This window comes from Panthera uncia (assembly GCF_023721935.1).
Source record: "Panthera uncia isolate 11264 chromosome C1 unlocalized genomic scaffold, Puncia_PCG_1.0 HiC_scaffold_3, whole genome shotgun sequence".
Lineage (NCBI taxonomy): Eukaryota > Metazoa > Chordata > Mammalia > Carnivora > Felidae > Panthera > Panthera uncia.
The window spans coordinates 110,115,090-110,140,722 of NW_026057584.1; the positions used below are offsets into that span (position 1 = coordinate 110,115,090).

A 25,633-nucleotide genomic window follows, 5' to 3' on the forward strand; every position below is an offset into this window, starting at 1 on the left:
GTGTCTGGTCCTTCTGTGCTCTCCAGGCACACAGGAGCAGGCAAGGTCACAGCTCCTTGTGCTGAGGGGGAGCCAGGGGCTATTTTGGCCAGTAGCATGTGAGCCAAAGTGAGCTCACTTTGGCCAGTGAGCATTAATTACAGGTGTCACTTCTGGGTAGAGAGCTGCCTCCTTTCCTGAATGGATTTTTCATGTGTGAAACATTAACTTCTGTTGTACAAGTCTGAGGTCTGGTGGTTATTGCTCACTACTGCATGATCTAGGCTTTCCCAGGCTTATGCTCAAGACTTCTTTCCTTGTTTCCCACTCTTCTCTTTGTTCTGAAATGAGGATAAAACAGGCAGAATTGTAAATGAACAGGTGGCCCACACCTGAGAAATTATAAATATGCAGTAGTATTGAACCCCCCAAGAGGGAACAAAGGTAACAGAATGCTGCAAAGTAGGGTTTCCACAGCTACCTCTCCCAAAGATCTGGAACTTGATCTAGATTCCCTTCATGGGTGCATTTAAAGTGCTTTAAATCTGTTCTAACATAATCTGATACTAAAAATATGTTAGCAATGCTTAACAATTGCTAGAAATTAGTGGGAAAAGGGCCTAATTTTATCTAGGTGTCTCAGGTTCTATTGGGTCTGTTTTAGGTAATCAGGCTTGTGGAATGGGGTGGGGGAGATCTGAGCCCACCTAAGTCCCCTGAGGAAAGCTCGCCTTATCTCTAGGCACTGACTCTTACAAGGCACTAAGTAGTCTCTGGACTATTCTCCAAAATCAGATCTCAGAGCTCACTGCACACATCAAATACTACAGGCCTAGACCAGCAAGGTTATCTGACATGTGAAGGTCACATAATGAAGGAATAAGAGGACAAGTAGACCAAGAGACCTATATCACCTGTGGGAATTTGGACAAACATTCCAAACTGGACACTGGTTTAGCTTTAGTGTTCTTACTGAAAATACCTTTTAGCCAAAATATTATGGGTTGGAATGGGTTGTTCTGTAGTGACACCTTAACTTGTAGCCAGCAGGTACCCAATGAAGTCCAACAGCAAACTTCTAGTTAGAAACTTGGCTTCATAGCTATTTATTTATTTAAATTATTTGCACACAGACTGTACAGCACAGCCCTAAAAGGAACCTGGAAAGCAATGCACATGCCAAGTCAAGGGGGGCAGACTTCTCATGAAAAGTAGCTGATTGCCACTATCCATGGCCTACCAGGCGCACTCTGGCTGTGTTTTGTCAGCTCTCTCTTTACACTCGATATACTCTTAGGTTCTCCACTTTTCAAGACTGCAGTAATTTATCTTGTGCACAGAAAGGGTATAAAATAGGAACTAATTAAACTAGCACTACTCAATTAATGAGAAACTAACAGAGGAAACCACTGTAGCTTAGTGATTTTACAGCCTCTGCATCAATAACACACTTCTTTTCCCACATGACCCACATTCTCTGGATGGGTTTCGTTCCACTAATTATTTATTCTGTGTGTAACCACTGCAGGCTGAAGAGAATGTTAAAGAATCTATGCATCATGCTTTTGTCTTTAAACTGCAGGTCTGAGTGTCCTTTTCATTCAATGTGAGTGCTAACTCCAATTTTCTTCAAATCTGGATGCAGTTTTATAGTAAGGGAGTGGTTACAAAAAGAATTGGTAGGGTAACAAAAGGCAATGTTAACAGACATTTTTAGGATTTGAAACTAAGGAATAAGATGTAGAATTTACTTGAAAATTGCCCAAAGGACATTTTGAGGGTTTTATTTGAAAGCTTTATTTTCCAGGGGTCCCTGGGTGGCTCAGTCCATTAAGGGTCTGACTCTTGACTTCAGCTCAGGTCGTGATCTCATGGTTCTTGGGGTCAAGCCCTGCATCAGGCTTTACACTGTAGGCAGAGACCTTGCTTGGGATTCTCTCTCCCTCCCTCTCTCTCTCTCTCTGCCCCTCCCCCTCTTTCTCAAAATATATTGTGGTAGGGTCTCCTCCCTAATGAAAGACAAAAACAAACAAACTCAGGGCAACCTGGTTATATGCTACATGACAACACCCTTCACAACCTTGTAACATGAGACCACTTAATCGGACTGAATGTTTGTGTGCTACCATATAAGGGAGACAAAAAAGTAAAAAATATATTAAAAGCTATGTCATGTGGTGTCCGGGGCTCAGTTCTTTGGGTATGAACCCAATTGAGCGGTGCCAGCAGGAATAAAGTTGCTCCCTGGAGAGAAAAGCCCCAATGTCACGACTCTCTGTGTGTGAATCCTGCTACAAAATAAATAAACTTTGAAAGATTTATTTTCCAAATCTATGCCATATGAATAAAAATATTAATTTAAGTAAGAGCATCACTATGCTCATCCAGAGATTGGCATTCCAGATGCTCTATAGACAAGAGTACAGACTCACACTGACTGCAAGTAGAAAAGACACCAGCCAGTAACACAAGAGACAGAGGGCACAGCCCACAAGAGCACAGGCTGTGGAGCTGACCAGAGCTTTGATTTTTGCCAGCTCCGTCAGTCACTTGCTAGATGCTCTGAGCTGCTTGATTTCTCTGTGTCTCGGTTTGTTTTTTTTTTTTTTTTTCAACTCTAAAAGGGGTGAATGATACATGCCTCCTAAGATTGTTATGAGGGTTAAACAAGTTGATGTGTGTAAGTATGCACACATCTGACACATATGCATGCTGTATTGGCCAGGGCAACTGTCTCTGAAGAAACTCACATGAATTGACAGCAGGATGTGATTAGCCTAAAAAGGTTGCCCACAAGAATAAAGAAGAAATGGCTTTTTATTTTTGCAATTTATTGACCTTCTGTACATTATAAGTATTCACATTTTAAATCAAATCTGTGTTGATCCTTGAAGGGAATGTCATTGTGAGGATATTAACAGAAAATGAGTTTGGATCATGCACAGTAAGTTGGATTGGGAATGAATGGTTACCAAGAGGTGTAAGGAATCTCTGCAGACCTTGCAAATGCCCTTGCAAACACATGACTCAGAGATGCTAAGGTGTGAGACAAGGAGGGAGGTTGGAGTCATAGTGCCTTGAGGTTATGAAAGGTGAAGGACTAGGGAACAAGGAAAGTTTAGAGGCCTGAAGTCTAATCCTACCATAATGCACCAGAGACAAGGATAAGTTTGCATTAAGACCAATTAATTCTTTTTCTGTTTTGAACATGAAAAATCCAGCTCAGACCCAGGAGTGTGATGGTGCTTTAATTTGACCTGGATTGGCTAAAGAATCTAAATGGGACAAGGAGTTTTTGAAGGTGGCTTTCCAGGTGTGGGTCTCAGCTGCTCTTACCAATGTCAGTAAGGATATGGTCTTGACAGGATGAAATGACCTTTTATTGACATTGGCACCTAATATGGATCTGTGGTTGTGAGTCTTTCACTTTACATACTGAGAAAAATACATTTATTGTTTCCTTTACTTGTCTGAACCTCTTCTTTCTTCAGGTACTCTGCTGGACATAGAGATCACAGAGATACTCTCTGTTCTAGAATAGAAGACCACTAACAGAGATGTACATAAACAGTAGACCAAGGAGGAAAATGACAATGTCAGCAGCTCATGTCAGTAACTACTTTCCACTAGAAAGTAAGCTCCAGTTATAGGGCACATGCCTCCTATACACCCACATTGCCAGTACTGAGCTGCCTGGCCAGGCTCTGGTAGCAGTTCTTCCCCTTTCCTCTCCCTCATTCCTCCCTTCCTTTCCCTTGCCCTTCTGTACCACTTAGTCCTTTTTTCCCTTATCTTTCTGTTTCTTCTCTCTCCTCTTATTCTCCACGTTGATCTCTTTTTTCTGCCTTTTTTTTCCTTTGTGCTTCACATTTTAGTAGGCAACCAGTTATGCTCAAATTTTCTACTCAGACACATTTTTAAACAAACACTATTAAAGAAACATCTTCTTGAACTTAGAGAATGAATGAAGAGGTCAAGTCCTCTTTTCCCTTCTCCACCATTCCTCCTCCCCCTTGTCCACCCTTCCTCCTCCTCCTCCTCCTCCTCCTCCCCTTCTTCTTCTTCTTCTTCTCTTTCTCTTTCTTCTTCTTCTTCTTCTTCTTCTTCTTCTTCTTCTTCTTCTTCTCTCTCCCCACCCCATGCCCACCCCATTGGAACAAGACTGGAAATCGTGTGCCCTTCCTCTTGCCTGCAACACTGACATCTATTCTGGATTAGGATCCACTAAAGGTAAGACTTCAGCAGGAGGATCAAAAAACTCAATTAGAGTCTAAGTGATGTGATCCAGCCAGCCCTACCTGACAGCTCACTGTGGGTATTTGGAACCAAACCGTGATTAGCCCACCACTGCTACCTTTGTGTCTTTGTCTCTTGAGAGTACTTCTCTTGGGGGTTTCAGGAAAAGGGACAATAAAACCTGAATTATCTTATTGGAACAACATCCCAGTGCTTCAAACTTCCCAATGCTTCCCCTATTCCCTAACAGCATTGAAGATGATAAGGGGAATAATAGACATCTAGGAAGGGATATCTCATGATACTCAAAGAGTATCTTTTCTTCATATCTACTGGAAACAAAGCCACTAAGAATGGGTGAGGCTTCCAGGAAAGCCTTTCATTTAACCTTTAGCACATTGCCTGCTCATGAGAGGTGGGTGCATGTTGCTGAGGAGATCCAGGATTGAGGAGATCTCAGTTATCATGCTATGGAAAAATTAACTGGGATGGGAATGACTGCACTCAGGAAGCAACAACTGAGAAAGGGGAAGAGAAAGCACAACCATATCCAATTTGGACTCACTCTCTGGAACTTTGTACAATCCATGAGTAAATAAAATAGGAGAAAATATTTCATAACCAGCAAATCCCTAAGTATTAATTGATTATCTTTGAGAAATGTAGGAAATAAACAGGCTTTGTCTGATGAATGCTAAGAGTGGACTCAGAGGGTCTAGACCCTGAAACAGGACTTCACCCTGGAGTGGAGTTTGTGGTAGGGTCAGCACTTAGTTTGGATACAGGTGCCAAAAGGGTGTCTGGCCCTCTGCAGAGACCCATGGTAACACCAAAGCAGAGATAGCATTGAGAGTCTATGGCATTGTTATGGGGTTACTGGGCAGGGTGTGTCACTGATGGGAGCAGTGGAAAAACTTAATATTCTAAGAAGACAGCCCCCAAGAAGGGTCCCAACAACCTGGATGCATGCTTCACCTGTTCGTAGGGAGGACTGTGCTCCAAAACAAGCAGACATTGGTAAGAGGGGAAATCCTTCAAACACAGGCAGTGAGAAAAGGTTAGGGGTGGCAGAACAGGGACTCAAGGCCAGTGCTGGATACTGGGGAAAGAGAAATGAGCCAACATGTGCTCATGGATATTATGTAGTGTGCTTCAAGTAACAGAGAAACTGCCTTGCAAATCTTTTCTCATTAAATCCTCACACAAACCAGAATGTACTGTTATACAGTATATTTTTCACTTGAAGTAACTGAGCTCAGAGAGTTTAACAAGCACCTGAGATTATGACAAGGACTTTAAGTGATATTCAAACCTGTTTGGGCTCCAAAGCCCTTTGAGCCCTTTGATCAGCACTCCTGAAGTCCCTTGTGCCTGCAGGCTAGATGGCTTCTGTGGACCAGTGAAGGAAGAGCCTCTCAGGAAGGTCTGGGCAGCAGGAGATAGGGAGGCTCATTATCTGTCATCACAAGAGTGAGAATATCAACATACAGACAAACAACTAGCAGCAGGTAAAAGCCAGTCCAGAAGCAAACTTCAAGGCATAGTCTGTGTTGCAGCTCAAATATGCTGTTGCTGGTCTGCTGGCCCACCAATAGCAGCAAGCTCCCCAGTCCCCAGATCTCATCGCTGAGCTGCTCCCAATCTTGTGGCCACAGCTGGGCCTGGAGCTCTGCCAGCTCCTACCAAGTCTCTCCATTAAGCTTCTTGGACTCCTGGGTCAGATTCAGACATAGCTCCATAATAAGGGCAACAGCTCTTTGTTCTCCATAGTTGAAGTTGAACCCATCCTCATGGGTTCCAGTTCATCCCTACAGGTTTCTGTCTGTCCTTGCTATCCAACTTTATGTCCATCTTTCCTTCCCTACTGCTGGCTGTAGGTGCAACATAAGATGTGAGATAAATAGCCATACACAACCTGCCAATCAGCTTCCACAATGGCATAAGATAAAGTCCCCATCTATAATAATGCCTTATTTCACATCACTGCTAGTGGTTCTGCTTCCCAAGTTGAGCTTTTACTGGTTTCGTTTGTCACCATACACCTTTACAAAGAATCAGAAGGGCATTAACAAGAAAAGAACTGTTTATAGTTACCGAAAATTAAAAAAAAAAAATGTAATGCATGTGAAGTCCTAACCTGATGCCTAGCATATAATAAGTTCTCAATAACTGCAGCTACAGCTTTGTCCTTAGGAAGCTGGATTGAATCCTGCTAGGGGTTTCCACACGAGCAGAAATATTTCATAGTTTTTGGAATCTGAAAGCAAGATCAAAGATTCTCTGCAAAATTCCCATGATAAGGAGTTTAATTATGAACAATGGGAAGAATAATGCATCTGGATTGTTTACAGATAGCTAATGACCTGACATGCTAAATATAGCTGCAGCTCTCTAACTGAAAGCTTGATCTGCTCCTTGGAAACAGATTGAAGCCCCCACTGCTAGGCAATGCTGGTGAGAACAGCTGGAGCAAATGTTCTCCTCCTTGCCATGGAATGATAAATCACACCTGTCAATGAATAAAACATCCAGTCTCAGCAATCGAGCAATGGATTTTTAAGGAGACTTCCCATTTATCAGTTTAGGTATTGATTACCTGTGAAAGGTCATTGCATCAGAGGGATAATAAATGGGAGAACTGAGCCCCAATACACAAGGCAATGTGGGTTCATAATTTTTCCTCCAAGAACTTGATGATATAAAATTGCCCCGACTATTAAAGAACAGTATATATATATATATATATATGAACCACATGCCATTAGATTTCTCAAGACTAGTAATAGATATATATGGCAAGAAATTGATTAAAGGAACCAAGGCCAGTTGCCTACAAAGTATTCCCCAGAGTCCTAGGATGCTGATAAAATAAGATATTGTTTTGCACGTTATAGTAGGGAGGTGACCTCAGCAGTTAGGAGTTCACATATGAGGAGTTCCCCAAATCCTAGACCAGCATGATATTGTTTTGTTCAAATTCTCTTCCTTTTTTCATGTTTGAAGACATGATTTTAATCAGATGGACTGCTCAAGAAGTGGTGTGCTCGTAAATGTTTAACAACAGGCTCTCAGAGAAAAGAGGTTTTTTAGTGTTTGCTAAAGTCTGTGATGTCAGTGCTTTCACTACAGATGATTCAAGCTGTCAGTGTGACACCAATGAACCCAGAGTTGGGAAGAAATGCTAGCAATCATCCCTGGTGAGTCAGCATTAGCCAACTCCAGTGCACCACAGTGTACAACCTAGCACCCAGCAGGATTCAATTTGTCTGTATTGTCTCTACTTATATCCTGGGAGTTGCTCTTACCTCCAAATTAGAGAGTGGGTAATTTGGATTTCCATGTTTCACGAACTTCACATTTACACCACACCTTCCACCAAGAAATCTAATTATGTCTTATTTGTAACAGAGTTTAGAAAGCAACATCAAAATTAAATGAATATCCTAAGCCAGGAAGCTTTGAACTATAAAAATGGTGATTTACGAAACTTAACTAGACATTCTTATCTCAAGTGAAATAATGGTAGTCAAAGGAGGTGTGTCTGTTTGATAATGGTCGGTCATCCTTTTTGTACTCACAGCATGATGACTTCTCCTTTATTAGCCTAACCCCAATTACTCACATCTGTCTTCTCAGAAAACAGTAACCCAAGATTTAGGGTTTTTCCCCATTATTGATGGTGAATGCTCTAAGGTAGTTCTCTAACCTGTTTCTATTATTTTTGAAATAGAAATGAGTACTAACATGCAGTAACTAAAGAAGTAATATACCATAGTCATAATAAGTGCAGACTATACAGAGTTGAGTATGAATACTAAACTCATTGTTTATCAGTTTTAGCACAGTTAATTGTCTTATTTTTTTCATCTATGAAATGGAGATGAATTTAGTAGTTGCATGTAGCAGATAATGTCTGTGAGCTAACTGGACATTCTAAACTCCTGTCCTTTCTTATTGCAACCCACCTCACTGTACTCTAGCATCTGAGAAAAAAATTCATATGTTGCCAACCCTTCTTGCCAAAAGAGATAACCCTATAACACAGTTTTGGCTATAACCTAACCAACGTGGAAGTAGGAGTTTCCTGGTGTCTTCTGAAAAGGGTTCTACTTTGTCCAATAAAAGAGACAGATGTAGCTGGTAATAGTTAATCTTCCTGTCGTGAATCAGATGTGATGCCTGAGGAAACAACAGAAACCACTGTGTGGCCATAGGGTAACAAGCACATGGAAAATACCAAAAGAAGCACACAGACCCATGAAACTAAGGCCAGCAATACTCTATCCTCAGGTTTCCTGGGAATAGGATGAAAACATCTCGGAATTGCTAGGCCACTCTGTATTAATGTCTTCTCTTCCCTGATGTTGACAGCATTTCTGATAATAGACTATGTAATGGGAATGGTATGGAGATTATATTGAAATAATACTTGTTGCATGGTGTGGTGGTGCACTGCCTGGCCAATAAGAAACTAATTCAAAATGTGCATTATTATTATTTATTACTATGCAGTATTAATGTCTTCTGCTGCATGCCTGACACCATCTAGCACTGGCCAAGTACATCAAGGCTACTAAAGATCACCATTTGATGCTTCAATCCATGGAGGAGCTTTAGGTTTAATAAGGATACAATGATATACATGTATAATAATGTGAAGGCATTTACAGGCAATTATTAACTACATAAGTATTTGGTTCAGAGAAATACTATAAGATTTCTGAAAGGGAAAGATACATGTGAGTTGGAGTGGTGTAGAGAGACTCCATGAGTGATGTTGGTCTTAAGACGGATGAGCTCTGAAGGGCAATGTTGGAGTGGGCTGTAGGCATCAAACATGAGCACTAATTGGAAATATGTCTATAGAACTATAATGGTTTATGCCTTAGGAGTTGCTATTGGTTCCTGCTGATTGTCTTTACCCCACTAGTGCATCTATCCCCAGCTGTCTTACATGTTGGCTGTTAATGGCTCACAGCTGTTCTTTCTCTAGAGAATCCTTTTGGCTGATAGAAGCTGCCTGGTTGAGAGTTTAAGGCCCTTGCCCTGTGGGTGGCTCACAGCTAATGACTGATAAAAGTCTGGCTCCTGGCCTAATTGCACTCTGTGGTACAATGCCCACTCCAGAGCTCCTTGTGGCATCTGGCTAAAGTTAGGCTCCACCTGAGACTACATCTTTTTTTAGCTCCTTGCTCTGCTCTATCCTTCTTCCCTCATCCTCTTCCTCCCGAGATCATTCTCTCAATAAATCAATTGCATGTAAGTCTCAGTCTCAGGCTCTCCTTTTAGAGACACAGGCCTAATTCATGATAGATATTCAAAAGGATGTTGAGTAAATTATGATTGAGGCAATAGCAGCTTCACTTGCTCATTTGCTTATTCATTTGTTTTTTCCTACTTTCAATAAACCCATGTTGAGTAACTGTTGCAGGTGCGTTGCACAGTTATTTATGATGTGGAGCAAAGAAATGATCCGTGCCTTCAACAGACACCATCAGATATAGATAACTGCATGTTATGAAGAGACAGGATGGGACTAAGGGCAAAGGAACAGATTACACACAGACTTAGGATGAATATTGTTTTATTGCTAATGATGTTATCTTGAACAAGTCACTTAACTTCTTTGAGATTCTTTATATTCCTCTTAAATATAGACTAAAATGTTTACTGTGTGATTAATGGAATTAGACAAGATAATGAGTATAATTTCCCCAGCTCATAGTTGGGATCCAATGTATGCTAGATGTGTTATTGTGAGTGCTAAAATCATATATATTTACCTTAGGGCACAAGAGGAAGAATGTGGGAAAAGGGCAAAAGCTAGAAAAGGTGTGTTTCTATCCATTTGTGCTTTCTCTTTCCAAAATATTTTGAAGCTTACACCTCTAACAATGTCCTAGATGTTATGGAAATTCAACCTAAATCTTTCTCTCCCTATTCAGTTGTTACCCACGTGCTAAATTTACCAACACAGATAGCTTATATGAGGAAGGAAAGAAAAGGGACAGGGAGAGTGGAGAAGAGAAGAAAAGAAAATGAAAGAGAAAGAGAAGAACGACAAACATTGTTATCTAACCCAGAGTCTGTGTCTGCTGATTTATCAAAAATTTCCTGGCAAGAATGACCTTTCAGAACAGCCTCTGGAATTATTTCTCTCCTGTGGGAAACGGGGATTCAGTGAGGCCAGTAGCAGCTGCAGTACATAATAAAATGAAAAATTATCCTAACTAGCTTATTTGCTGGAAAAGTACCGATTTGGAGCCACCCCGTGTTATGTGAGATATTTTTCACTACATCTTGGATTTCAAATATCCTGGGAAGAATCTAACAAGCAGACCATGTGGATATCTAGCACAGAGATTGGTGATCTAATCATTCCTGAATCTAAAATTTATCTAATGGGAAAACTGGTAACTTAGCCTTACAAAATACTATTAGCTTTTTCTCATAACTGCCAAAAACAATAGTTTTTAATTCGAATGAAAAGGCCAGTTTTCTGGAATCACCTGAGAGTGTGCCTTATTTTTTGCAAGGTATTATATCACTAGTAGCAATTACCATGCACGGTTGTGATCTGTCACAGAATCTGACAAAACATGGACATCCAGTGTGAGAGTCCCAGAATGCTCATTTGTAAATCTGTCAGATTTGTCACAGTGGTGAGAAATGGTGTTAAAATTGCTTTCAACATCTTAATTAGTGTTGGCCTTCCAGAGAAATGCAATGTATGCAGCTCATTTTTTTAAATTTCTTGATTTGTTTTTCAACAAGATTATTAAAATTTAAATCATGATGATCATCAGAAAGTGGTGTGCAATTTAACAATTCTGATGCAAATGTGCCTGAGGCAGAGGGGAGTTTTCAATAGTTCCAAACATTCAATAGCTCCAAAATGTCAAATGGGCGCAAGGTGTGTCAATTTCTGTGCTCTATGCTTATGTGCAAACTTTGGGCTTTGGACAAAGAAGCCCCTCTGGAGGAACTGTAGAAGCTTCTGGAATGGAAGAGCAGGGGGCACCTTTGATCCAGCGTGGAAAGCTGTGTTCAGAGATGCCTGCATATAGTGACACTCTGATGATTACTATTTTACTGAGTACTAACTGTGCACTAGGCTCTCTGCTATAGTAGACTGCTTATCTTCGTGTTTAATTCTTCCATAACCTCACAAGATACATGCCATTAGCATCCAGATGTTATAGAGAAAGGAACAGAGGCTGAGAGGTAACATAACTAGCTGTGTGGATAGCTAGCAAGCCATTCCACTGCTGAAGTATGCACTTGCATCTGCTGCTTTGTCTGGTCCTTAGAGGAAAGGTTCTGCACATCTTCACTGGGAAAACAGACCATGACAGCAGAATGCCTTGTGTCCTACAGACCTTTGTCTGTTGCCTCTGAGCCGCATGTGGCTGGCAACCCCTCGCCTGGGCCGCTGGATTTCCGTGTGTCCCCCCATTCCTCATTCATGGAACCTGCAGCAGGCACTCTCACAGATGGAGTGTCTGCTGACACAGTGACTCAGCTGTCTCCCTGCACCTGGTATTTCTCTTCCAAAACAAACCCAAAACTTTCCTGGATTCTCCATATCCCTCTGTACAGATACATTTACAGGACCTATATAACTCACCTCTGTGTTTTATTGAACATATAAACCTGTATTATACATTCCTTTGCATATCTGTCTAATCCCACAGAATTTTCTGCAGAGTTCATTGAGAAAGAAAGAAAATTAGTTTCAGTTATGCCGCACACTCTCTCCCTGGGGTTGGAACATTACATCATAATATATGTTTGATGAAGGAGGGATATCTGAGGCCCAGCTTTTTCTAAATTTCTGCCTAGCAGCTGCTCTTTCTCTGCAGAGTGTTCTCCCAATATGGGATACACACACACACACACACACACACACACACACACGGAAAGCAAACATTAAAAACAGCTAGAAAAGAGGAGGCACCTATAGTCCCTCTGTGGGACCAAGATTAAGTCCTTTCTATGTCTGAATTATTTCATACCACAAAATGACGCCAGACATACTGAAGTTTCTGTTTGCCATGAGACTTTTGCCCTTTCTGTGGTTCCCACCCCTCGTTGCACAGTGCAGACTACAAGCCTGCATCCAGAGACTGCATTTGAATGGTTTGAGACAGAGTCTATGTGGCAGTTTTTAAAGGTTCCCCACCATGTGGAGCATTATCTACACATGTGCATTTTGTTTTTTAAAATATTTTTCTTAAATAATTTTATAAGAGATCATTGGTTCATTGTATTTCATCTGGGTTTGAAAATGGTACCATGTTAATCTAGGGATTAAGAAGGTTTGAATTCATGGTGCCAAACAGTTGCTCACGGTGGTGGACTGAGCAGTAATACAGAACCAATATAAGAAGAAAAAGTAAATTCAATGTAATCACATAGGTTCATTGTCTGAAATGCTAGGCACAGCCATGGCCCAAGAAAAGGCAGGGTGGGATAAAAGGCAGTTTGCTGGAGTCTGACCAGAGTACATATTTCAGCTCTGCCACAGGCTGCCAGGAGAACATAGGCACACAATCTAATCTCTGTATTTCGTAATTTTCCTTGTCTGTAACCAATACCACAATATCAACATTGTAGGAGTTAGTATAATGATTAATTTTTAAAATTGAGTACACTTTTTGGTGTCCACTAAGCATTAAATACTAACAGTTATTCTTTTTTGATACTGTGATTATCCTGTTGAAATTAGTTTATCTCAAACTACATAATTAACCTCAAAAATATACAGCATACTTGGTAATATAGGAAACTTGCAGATAAACTAAGTGAAAACCAAAGCAATAAATACACCAAGCTGCAGAGAACATCTTCTCCTCAGACATTCTGATAAGGAAAGAGCATTCTGTGTTGGCCAAGGAAGAGTTCAGGGTGCTTGTGGGGCTTCTCCAGATGCTCCAGAGAGTGTGGAAACCAGATAGATAAAAGTGATGAGGTGTAGAGTGAGCCTTGCAGGTAGAAATGATGATGATGCCACTGGGTGTGGGTGGAGGGGGAGAGAGATGCTGCCATAAAACCAACCTAGAAGGTCACCTGGCCACACAGGAAGCAGCCCGCCCTCCTATTTCCCCTACCTGTGCTCAGACTGCAGAGCTTCCCAGCCAAGGGAACTGGCTGCACTGAGAACACTTGGGTCTGAGAACCACTCCAGGATTCACTCAGACTAGGGGATCCTGATGGCCCTGAATACTGCAAGAGAACTTGTGTGTGTGCATGGCAGAGGGGAAAATCTGCTCCTCTCTGGGGAGAGGCAAAAGCCTCCAGGAGATTTCCAGAGGCCTTCTGGAAGCTAACAGCCAGAGAGTTAGAGGGAGAGCCCTAAGACCAGGAACCCCAACAGCATCTGGGTTTTTCAAGTGGAGAAAGTAGCCAGAAAACTTATTAGGCTGAGAAATATTCATAAAAAATTATCACAAACTGAACTTAGAGAAAACCTTGAGCAACCATCACAAAAAGAAATAAAACATCACATATTAGTATATGAAAAAATGGGTGGAACATGACAGATGGGTGAGCATATAATCTTTGGTCCAAACTAGGACAATTTTGAGAGACAGAGAGGAAGCATTAAAAAAAAAAAAAGTAAAATCTGATACCTTTTGTATTGGTTACAAATTAGTTGTATTATATGGTTGGAGCCATAAGATTGTCCTATTTAAAAACTATATTAAAAATAAAAAATTTTCCAAAAATATAATCAATATAAATAAACACTAAAGAAAAATTTGAAAACAGTTTTATGTTGATTATCTGGACATTTAAAAATAGTACATCTCAAATATTTATTCCTCATTTGTACTTGTGTAGCCTAACCAATTTTTTAGTCATATCTCCAAGTCACTAGCATTTTTTAAAGAATGTATTTTCTTTCATTATGGGTTTTATATTGCTTTGTAAATTTTATTGAATATAACATAAATACACAAAAACTGTACACCTGAAACTAATATTATAATCACTGTATGTTAACTAACTAGAATTTAAATAAAAACTTTAATAATAATAATAAAACCAGGTCATTACCAAATTTTCATTTTTATTTATTTTTACTTTTTAAAATGTTTATTTATTTATTTTGAGAGAGAGAGAGAGAGAGACCACAGGTAGGGGCAGAGAAAGAGAGAGAGACAGTGAATCCCAAGCAGGCTCTGGGCTATCAGTACAGATCCCAACTTGGGGCTCAATCCCACAAACAATGAGATCATGACCTGAGCTGAAATCAAGAGTCGGATGCTTAACTGACTGAGCCACCCATATATTTATAAGAATGTAGTAAGAAAATATCATTAATTAGTTCTGTTTTTTTTTTTTTTACTTCAAGTTAGTTAATATACAGTGTAGTCTATAGGAATAAAGCCCAATGATTCATCTCTTACATATTACACCCCGTTCTCATCCAGAAAAGTGCCCTCCTTAATGCCCATCACCCATTTAATCCATGTCACCACCCCACACTCACCCCTCGAGCAACCCTCAGTTTGTTCTCTGTATTTAAGAGTCTGTGATGATTGGGGCATCTGGATGGCTCAGTTGGTTAGCATATGACTTCAGCTCAGGTCATGATCTCACCATTCATTAGTTTGAGCTCCACTTGGGCTCTCTGATGTCAGTACAGAGCCCACTTCAGATCTTCTGCCTCCCTCTCTCCCTGCCCCTCACCTGCTCATTCTCTCTCTTAAATAAATACATATATATACATATATATATATATGTATATATATATATATATTAAAAATAGTCTTTTATGGTTTTAAAAGATAAAACATGATTTTTAGAATACAAACCAAAATTTAAAATACTTGAAACCATTTAAGATGAAATATATTAAACTTAAACCTTCAGAATATTAAAAGCCAGGACAATGGGTGCTTTCTGTAAAATAGATTTATTCCTTGAAAATAAACTTTCTTCTATTAGAAATGCCAAAAAATATGCACAGATCATAAGTATATAGTTTGGTGAATTCTCACAAAATAAATACATCCATATAACCAGCATTCACATCAAGAAAAAGAATATTACCAACATCCCAAAGCCTTCTTGCATTGCCTTCTACCCAGTATTTCATGCAACAGCTCTCTTTGCTGCTAACTCAAGACTATTTTTGCTCAGTTTTGAACATTGCATAAATGCAATCCTGCATCTTTCTTGTAACACTGTTTTTGTGATACTGGTGCATGTGGTTGTGTGGGGTTGTTTGTTCTCATGACTATATAATGCAGGGATATGTCACAATTTACGTTTTTATTCGTTTTACATTAGAGGGATATTTGGATTGTTTCCAGTTTTTATTTCATGAATAATTCCACAATTAACAGTCTTATGTGTGTTCTGGGTGCATTTATTTTGAGTACTTATCTACGGAGTACAGATCCTTACAAGTTTTGATGGATATTGCCAAATGGTGTTGCAGAATGACTGTACTGTTTATACCACCTGGGTGTGAGGGTTCTAGATGCTTTGCTTTGAGGTTAACATTTGGTGTTGTCTCTAGTTTTCATTTTTGCTATTCTTGAAGGTATAAAGAGCTGTATCACTGTCTCAGTTAGATATTGCTGTATAACAAAACACCAAAACTTAGAAGCTTAAAATAAGCACTATTTTACTGCACGGGACAATTACAAGGGTCAGTAGTTTGGCCAGGGTCGGTAGGGCAGTGCTTTTGCATAATCTTTCCAGAGGACACACATGCCCCTGTAGTTCTCTAGTGGCTAACTTGGATAGTCCAACGTGGCCACACTCACATGGCTGATGGACAGCCAAGCTGTCCATATGTTTCCTCATCCTCAAGGCGGTTAACCTGTGTTGCTTCACCTGGTGGCGGCAGCATTCCAAGGAGGCACACAACATCACTTCTCCCACATTCTCCTCCCTGAAGCAAGCTATAAGGCCATCCCAGATCCAAGTCCTCTGAGATCTTGTATAAATATATTGTACTCATGGAAATAAACATTATCTTTTTATGGGAGAAAAACACAAATTCTCATTTCAAAGAATCATGCCTGCAGAGATAAAGGTCAGTGAAGTCATGTTTCTAACATGACAGTCAAGCAATCTAACAGCAGTTATTGTTTATTAATTTATATTCCCCTAGTGATTAATGGATTTTAGCACTTTCTCGTAAGTTCAAGGCCCTTACCTTCTTTTGTTAACTGCCTATTTAAGTCTTCTGTCCTTAAAATATATAATATATATTTTGGACAAATGTCTTTTTTTAGATATATCCGTTGTATATATTCTCTGTTCTATACACTGGCCTTCAGTGTCTGTCCTGTAATAAATGTAAATTATTAATTTTAATGTACTTCTTGTTAGAATTTTTTTCTTTAAAAATAACTTTTTTTTCTCCTGTTTGAGAAATATTTGTGTACCAGAATATCTGAAGATATATTTTATATTTTATTCTACAGTTTTATATTTACATGAGTAATCCACCTGAAATTGAATTTTGTGTAAACTGGGAAGTAGAGGGTCAAGATTCATTATACTCACTATATTTTCCATATTATATCCAATTAATTCAATACAATGTATTTATACACTACTTCAGAGTGTCACCTTTGCCATACAGTAGATGACTGTATATGTGTATAGAGGTTTGTGGACCCTCTATTTTTCCAATTTACGTATTTGTCTATTCTTGCACCACTATAACAACTTTTATTGTACTTTTATAAAGCTCGTTATCTGATATTGCAAGTCCTCCAGAATAGTCCTCTGCCCTTGAAGATCGTGTCAGTTATTCTTAGTTCTTTCCATGTCCCTAAACATTTTAGAATTACTGTGTCATTCCTGAAAACAACCAGCTTGGATTTTGACTGAGGAGATTATATTACCTAGAACAATTTGTGAAGAAATGGCATGTTTGCAATATCAAGTCTTCCAGCCCACAAACATGATATATCCCTCCACGTATATCATTCATCTTTAATTTATAGTTAACATAAACCACAATTTCTTTATCCATTCAGCAGTTGATGGACATTTAGGTTCTTTCCATAATTTGGCTATTGTTGAAAGTGCTGCTGTAAACATTGGGGTACAAGTGCCCCTATGCATCAGCACTCCTGTATCCCTTGGGTAAATTCCTAGCAGTGCTATTGCTGGGTCATAGGGTAGATCTATTTTTAATTTTTCGAGGAACCCCAACACTTATGCTAAGTGAAATAAGTCAGAAAGACAGATACCATATGTTTTCACTCTTATGTGAATCCTGAGAAACTTAACAGACAACCATGCGGGAGGGGAAGAAAAAAAAAGTTAGAGAGGGAGAGAACCAAACCATAAGAGACTCTTAAAAACTGAGAATAAATTGAGGGTTGATGGGGGGTTGGAGGGAGGGGAGTGTGGGTGATGGGCATTGAGGAGGGCACCTGTTGGGATGAACACTGGATGTTGTATGGAAACCAATTTGACAATAAATTTCATATTAAAAATAATAATTTATAGTTAATAGTATTATAGAGTCCTCAGTGTAGAGATATTGAACATCTTTAATGACATTCCTAATTATTTCATTTTTAATTGAAATTTTATGAGATTACTGTAGAATTACATGCATTTGCAAGAAATGATAATAAAATGATTATGCCTATAACTAACAAAGGTCCCCTCAAATGTAACATTTTACAAAATTATAATACAGTATCACAACCAAGATACAATCTACTGATCTTGTATTTCCCCAGTTTTACTGGACTGTTTTGTGCTGATGTGTGCATTGAGTTCTATACAATTTTATCATAATTATAGATTTGTGTATCCACTACCACTGTCAAGATATATCAGTTTCCATCACCACAAAGATCCCTTATGTTGCCTATATATAACCAAATCTGACTTCTTCATGCCATTCACCTCCCTGTCCCTAATCCCTGGCATTAACTAATCTGCTCTTCATTTCTAAAGTATTGCCATTTCAAAATCTTGCCATTTACAACAATGTGGATGGAGCTAGAGAGTACAATGCTAAGTGAAATAAGTCAAAGATAAATATCATCTGATTTCACTAATATGTGGAATTTAAGAAACAAAACAAATGATTATCGGGAAAAAAGAGAGAAAGAGAAGCAAACCAAGAAACAGACTCCAGTATAGAGAACAGACTGGTGGTTACCAGAAAGGAAGTAGGGGATGGGTGAAAAAGGGGATGGGAATTAAGGAGGGCACTTGCTGTGATGAGCATCGTCATGTATGGATGTGCTGAACCATTAAATTGTACACTTGAAACTAATATTACACTTTGTGTTAACTAACTGGAATTTAAATAAAAACTTTTAAAAATGTCATTTCAAAAGTTATGTAAGTGGAGTCACACATTTTCAAATTAGCCTTTTTTTTTTTTCCAAGGAAGATTCCATGGAAATTCATCCAATTGGTGAATTGGAACTATCTATCAATAGTTCACTCGTTTTAATTGCTGAGCAGTATCTAGTGGTATGCATATAACACAGTTTGTCCAACCATTCACCTGTTTAAAAACATCTTGATTGTTTGCAGTTGTTGGTTATTATGACTAAAAATGCTCTGAACATTTATTTACATTTATGTACAATTTTTTAATAGAACCCTAAGTTTTCATTTCATTTCATTTCATTTCTAAGGGTACAACTGTGGGGTTACATGATGATTACATATTTAATTCTATAAGAAACTGAGCAACAATTTTCTAGAGTGACTGCATCATCCAGGTGTTTCCCATTCTCACCATTTTTGGATCAGTGCCACAATTTTGTTTTTAATTTTTAGCCTCTCTGATATGTTCGTACTGATACCTCATGGTGGTTTTAATTTGCATTTCCTTGGTGGCTAATTACTCTGAACATCATTTCATGAGCTTATTTGCCATCTGTATATCCTCTCTGGTGAAATTTCTGTGCATGACTTTTGCCCATTTTCTATTTGTTTTTTCTTTACCTATTAAATTTTTAGAGTCCATTAGTCTAGGTAGTAGTTTGCAAATAGTTTCATCCAGTATATATTTGGTCTTTCATCATTTTTTTAACGTTTTTTTATTTATTTTTGAGACAGAGAGAGACAGAGCATGAACGGGGGAGGGTCAGAGAGAGAGGGAGACACAGAATCTGAAGCAGGCTCCAGGCTCTGAGCTGTCAGCACAGAGCCCACGCAGGGCTCGAACTCACGGACCTCGAGATCATGACCTGAGCCGAAGTCGGCCGCTTAACCGACTGAGCCACCCAGGCGCCCCTGATCTTTCATCATTTTTACATGGGCTTTTGCAGAGTACAAGTTTTTGATTGTTTTGGTTTTTATATTGTCCAATTTATAAAATTTTCTTTCTTTAATAATTTCTGATTATTGTGCTATTTTATATGCATTATTTAATCAGTTTATATTTATACTTTTAAATTTTTTAAGGTTTATTTATTGAGAGACAGAGACAGAGCATGAGCAGGGGAGGGGCAGAGAGAGGAGAAGGCACAGAATCCGAAGCAGGCTCCAGGCTCGGAGCCATCAGCACAGAGCCCGGCACAGGGCTCGAACTCACAAACCACGAGATCGTGACCTGAGCCGGAATCAGACGCTCAACTGACTGAGCCACAATTTATACTTAATATAAATATTGACTCCCCAATTTATATTTAATATAAATATTGACAGGTTTGGTCTTCTTTCATGTTACTATTATTTTCTGTGTTACTCAATTCTTTTATTTCCCCTTTTGTCTCTTTACCTTTTCTTAGACTAATGAGGCATTTATTTGCTTTCTATGAACTACTACTTGAACATTTTTTCAGACTTTATCCCATATATTTTAAATGCATTCTTGACTTATTGCTAACTACAATTAGTCATTTTATCTCTTCTCCAATAATTCCAAAACCTCAAAACACCTTACTTCATTTACCAACCTCTATTTTTTCAGCTACTGCTCTCAAACATTTTAATTCTAATATATTATAAACTTATGCCATGTCACCACTGTTGTTCATGCAGCCAATCCACCATCAATAACAATACATATCAATATTTCCATCTATATCTATATCTATATCTATATCTATATATATATATTCTTCTATTTCTCTTAATATATTATTTTTTCCTGTAATTCCTATGGTGTCATCATCCTTGTGCTTAAAAAAAATTTTTTTTTTCATTTGGAGTGCCAGGGAGGTTCAGTTGGTTAAGCATCCCACTTTGGCTTAGGTCATGATCTCATGGTTTGTGGGTTCAAGCCCCGTGTCAGGCTCTGTACTGATGGCTCAGAGCCTGGAGCCTGCTTTGGATTCTGTGTCTCCCTCTATCTCTGCCCCTCCCCCACTTGCCCTCTCTCTCTGTCTCTCTCTCTCTCTCACACACAAAAATTGAATTTTTAAAAAATTAAAAATTTTTTTTCGTTTGGATTTGTTTCTTTTTTGGTACAGTTCTGTTAGCAAGAAATTCTCTCAGTGTTTAATATAACTTAACTGATAGAATAGTTTTTCTCATAATGGAGCCAATTTATTTTTAGCTATCACTTTAGTTTTAGCATGGATGCAAGAAATATTGGAATTAAAATTTAGATTATTTTAGGGGCACCTGGGTGCCTTAGTCGGTTAAGCGTACAACTTTGGCTCAGGTCATGATCTCATGGTTCCAGCCCTGTGTTGGGCTTTCTGCTGACAGCTCAGAACCTGGAGCCTGCTTTGCAGATTCTATCTTCTCTCTCTGTCCCTCCCCTGCTCGTACTCTGTCTCTCTCTCTTTCTCTCTCTCACTCTCTCTCTCAAAAATAAATTTAAAAATCATTAAAAATAGATTATTTTATAAAATGGGTCAATTGGCCTAAATGACAAGTCATGCTTTGCTGAGTAACATGTAAACATTCCTTCTTCAGATACATTTGTCAATACATCATCTTCCAGTCAAGTCTTCTTAAAACATCACTTTTGAAATAGGTATTGGTCTATCTTCTGCCAACTCTTGTCTTCTGGTTTTTATGTGACTATTAATAATACTATGGCCCTAATAATTGTTTTGTCAGCATTTTGTGCATGTTTATTAACATTCTTGAGAAAACAACTGGTACTTACTTTGTCCTTATTTATTTATTCTGTTTTGAGCTCATTGCTTCTGAAAGGGTTTTTGCTCCTAAAACATTTCCTGAAAGCATTACCAAGTAATACAATTAAGAAGTAGTTTTAGGGGCACGTGGGTGGTTCAGTTGGTTAAGCGTTCAACTTCGTCTCAGGTCTTAATTTTGCTGTTGGTGGGTTCGAGCCCCGCATAGGATCTGTGCTGGCAGCTCAGAGCCTGGAGCCTGCTTCAGATTCTGTGTCTACCTCTCTCTACCCCTTCCCCACTCATACTCTGTTTCTCTCTCAAAAATAAATAAAACTTTTTTCTAAAGAAGAAGTAGTTTTAGAGGCTAAAAAAAAATAGTAAGAGCCCTCAGAACATTGTCTACATCCTCAATGGCCAGTCTCATCATTGTCTGTTATTTTTTATCATATTAGACCTGCATTCAATTTACTGTTATATCTGTTTCCACAGAGCCTACTGACGCAAAACTAGAGGTTTGTACAGCTCCCAGGGTGCTAAACACTGTGACACATTCAAGAGACTGGCTGGAGCAGCAGCTTTATGTATGTCTCCAACCACCGTAGAGACTGCAAAAAATTAACGGTCTCTTGCCAATGCAACCTATTTTGTCCGCATGCTTTCTGCATACTGACCTCAATAAAGGACATATTTGTTATGGCCTCGAAAAGATGAACAAAAAGGGGCACAGGTTGTTTCTGGTGGTTTTAGTTCTAATCATGTATTCAATTGGAAAACTGTGTTTACTGCATATACTTTGCATACCTACATTTCATAGATTCATTTCATTCATACAACAAAACCATGGCAGAAACAGGAGTTATAAAGTTCAGGTTTACCAAACCCAACCTGAGTTATTTTTTTTCCAATCTGAATTATTATAATGCAACTATTAATAATAAGAGCTGTTAAAATCTAAAATCTGTTAAAATATAAATTCTAACCAGATAAAATGCCAAGACAATGGTAGTGAAGATTTGTGGTCACCAAGGACTCATAGAAGAGGTTCAGCAGAATGAGATAAATACATGGAAAAAAGGTCCAAATAGTAGTAAAGAGGTAATAGTCACAGTGATAAGGTGATCAGGGATTACCACTCAGTGCAAGTGGAGATAACTCAAAGTTTCTGTTAATTACTCACATATCTGATACTTGGTTTGCTGTATATCACTCTTTGCATTAACAGTACAAGTGTTTCCTTTTTTTAAAGGTTAAGTAATTCTCAGCAAGTATTCTTAATCAAAGAATCCATTTATCAGCTACTGTTATGAATAAGCAGTTAAGTATCTCTGGTCCCTGCAGGATCAAAACTATATGAGGAGCACTGTCTATAGAGTATTGAAATTTCAAGGTCAGCCATATTCAAGTGCCACCTCAGCAAAGACAATGAAACAGGAATGTTACATATGTAGTCACAGATCAGAGTTTTAATTCATGAAAGAGTATATGTGAATAAAACAGATTATGAAATGTCAGGTTAGAAAGTTGAGTTGACCAAATTAGAAGAGTATCACATGGCAAGTGAAAGAAAGGATTGAAACATTGATCCTTAGGCACAGCAAGCTGTTGAAAGATTGGGAACAAGAAGGGTACTAGCACAGTATATTAGAAGAAGATAATCTGATAGAGATGTTAAGGACAGGATGGAGGGTGAGATGGAGGAAAATCATGAAGGCAAGGTCACTCATTAGAAGCCCTAACAATCATCCAAGAGTGAGGCAACAAGATTAAGGAGTTGCTTTTCCTCTGATATTGGATTTACTTTGTATTTTTAAATTTCACTACTGACTAAAAGTTTTGTGATAGAATAAAAATCTGCAGGCTGGGGCTCATGTGATATGAACAGATTGGATTCCAGAAGTTCTCTGTGTCTACAATTCTACTATTGGATCATCAGTCATTTCAGGGGTAAAGGCTTCCACCTGCCAATTGTACTACTCTGCCAACAGCCCTGATTTCCCTGGGAGGTAGAAAACCACACTGAAACTATGAACATTTCTGATTGAATCGGATGACTTCCTCTTAGTGCCCTCACCCTGGGTGAGTTCTTTAACTTAGAAGTTTCACTGATGCTTCATTACTAGTGTATAAGAATGCAACTGATTTCTGTACATTAATTTTGTATCCTGCGACTTTGCTGAACTCATGTATCAGTTCTAGCAGACTTTTGGTGGAGTCTATAGGGCTTTCCATGTATAATATCATGTCATCTGCAAAAAGTGAAAGCTTGACTTCATCTTTGCCAATTTTGATGCCTTTGATTTCCTTTTGTTGTCCGATTGCTGATGCTAGAACTTCCAACACTATGTTAAACAACAGCAGTGAGAGTGGACATCCCTGTCGTGTTCCTGATCTCAGGGGGAAAGCTCTCAGTTTTTCCCCATTGAGGATGATATTAGCTGTGGACTTTACATAAATGGCTTTTATGATGTTTAAATATGTTCCTTCTATCCCGACTTTCTCGAGGGTTTTTATTAAGACAGGATGCTGAATTTTGTCAAATGCTTTTTCTGCATTGATTGACAGGATCACATGGTTCTTATCTTTTCTTTTATTAATGTGATGTATCACACTGATAAAAGTTTCACTCAGAATGGCTCAATCTAAAACAAGAAATTAGAGGGGCATCTGGGTGGCTCAGTTGGTTAAGCATCCAACTTCAGCTCAGGTCATGATCTCACAGTTTGTGAGTTCAAGGCCTGCATTGGGCTCTGTGCTGACAGCTCAGAGCCTGGAGCCTGCTTCAGATTCTGTGTCTTCCTCTCTCTTTGCCCCTTCCCCTGCTCATGCTCTGTCTCTCTCTGTCTCAGAAATAAATAAAACATTGAAAAAAAATTTAAAACAGGAAATGTAAGACCCCAAGGCATAAAGGGGAAGAAAGAAGGACTCTTTCATTTTATGTTGGTTGCTTTAACATCTCATTTAATTCCTCAATATTAGAACATGGATATTATAATATCCATCAACAGATAAAGAAATTAAGATTTTGCTTAAATTAAATAAGAATATAAAGCTAGTAGTTGGCAGAGCAAATATTCTAGGCCAGATGTAATTAACTGTGGAGTTTATATATTTTCCATCACTGAGCTATCTCTTGTGGACAAAAACAGGAGAAAAGGAATCAAAGAGAATCCTGATTTTCATGTAGTCATCATTGTAATTATAAACCAGAAAATATATGTCTTTTTATTCTTCCACTTATGTATAACTTAGATTGACTAATTTATTGTTACCTGAATATATACAGTATGCCAATTTAGAGCAAGAATAAAGAAATGCAACGTTTAAGTGTAAGATATATGTATCTATATCTATATCTATCATCTATATCTATAATCAATTGTGATTAGTCACTGCCTATGCTATTCTGGTAATAGTAATTATATTCTGAGGAAACAATTTTTCTTTTTCAAAGGAAATCCTAGAATTCATAATCAGCTTCACCAAGCATAAAGAAAGCATAAGACACTCTCAACATGATGCCATGAACACAAAGATGAAATATGGTGAGTAGGACCATGAATGGGAACCAATGAGCTTCACCAACACAAGACTCTGCTGAGGATACCAGCACAAGAGGGTCTTCTCCATACCACTGCCCTTAGAAACAGATAGTCACACTGAGTTCTGCTGTTATGACACTGGGTGTTCCCCCAAAACTGGTTTATTTAGCTGGTCCCTGTCATTCTTCACTCTTGGTTGTCTCTAGTAGGACCTTACTGAAGGTGCATTGTAGACCTACAGGTGAATGTTCATTTGGAACCCACATACCAGTATGGTACTATGGGAAAAAAGAGTTCATATGTCATATTTCATCATCAATCAACCCAACAAGTCAGTGCTTGCCATAGGACAGAGCTGAAGAACTCACAATGTGTGAGAAAGGTCTGGGGCCTGGTGTCCTCAAGCCTACAGAAAGGAGAGGGACAACTTGTTGGGACACTAAATGATGAATGGAGAGTTCAGACAGAGCTGAGCCCCATTAATAATCCACCTCCATGCCAGTGGGAGCACGACACTAAATGATTAAAGACACTCTTTTGCCACAATTCAGTGAATGCATGATTTTAACAGAATCCATGCGTTTTCTTATAATTCATTCAATTATGTTCTTTAGCCATTCATCTGATAAACATTCTTTAAACTATTCACATATGCTGGACAATTTTCCATCCGTTTAGAGTTACCAGGAAAATATGACAAATCACAATGAGTTACCACTGCACAACTACTAGAATGGCTGAAATTAAAATTTTAAATATGAGAGCATATTTTCAGAAAAAGGGGAAAATTTATTCATTTCTGATGAGAACTAAAATTGATATAGTCATTTTGTAAAA

The 25,633-nt window shown here is 38.6% G+C and overlaps 1 pseudogene; it reads left to right on the forward strand.

Moving 5' to 3' along the window:
- The window catches only part of LOC125911448 (heat shock cognate 71 kDa protein-like), a 97,409-nt pseudogene that overhangs the window by 41,279 nt on the left and 30,497 nt on the right, over window positions 1-25,633 (forward strand).